Source organism: Penaeus monodon, chromosome 25 (genome assembly GCF_015228065.2).
Source record: "Penaeus monodon isolate SGIC_2016 chromosome 25, NSTDA_Pmon_1, whole genome shotgun sequence".
NCBI lineage: Eukaryota > Metazoa > Arthropoda > Malacostraca > Decapoda > Penaeidae > Penaeus > Penaeus monodon.
In genome coordinates, this window is record NC_051410.1 from 3,468,234 (window position 1) to 3,468,579 (window position 346).

Genomic DNA, 346 nt, shown 5'->3' on the forward strand with positions numbered 1-346 from the left:
AGTCATTTTCCCAAAACCCGAAGGGTTTCAGAGGGGAGTGAGAGAGGTCGATGACAGAGCCACAGAGCTAGCGAGAGAGGGCGTGAGTTTTGTGATAAGCCCACGCGGGTTTTGTAATGTAAAATACTTTGATTTCTGGCGATTAAAGAGTAAATGTTTTTCTTATCTGTTCCTGTTATCGATGCGCATTTGCCGATAAGGAACTTCAGCTTGCATTCATTGCCTTATTTGAGGTTCGATAAGAAGTTGAGGTCCTAAAGCTTCTGTCAGTTACGATAATCCCGGCAAGGTTGTTCACTGTCGAGATTCTGAAGGCTCGGTTTCTGTTGCAAGTTGCATAGAAGTA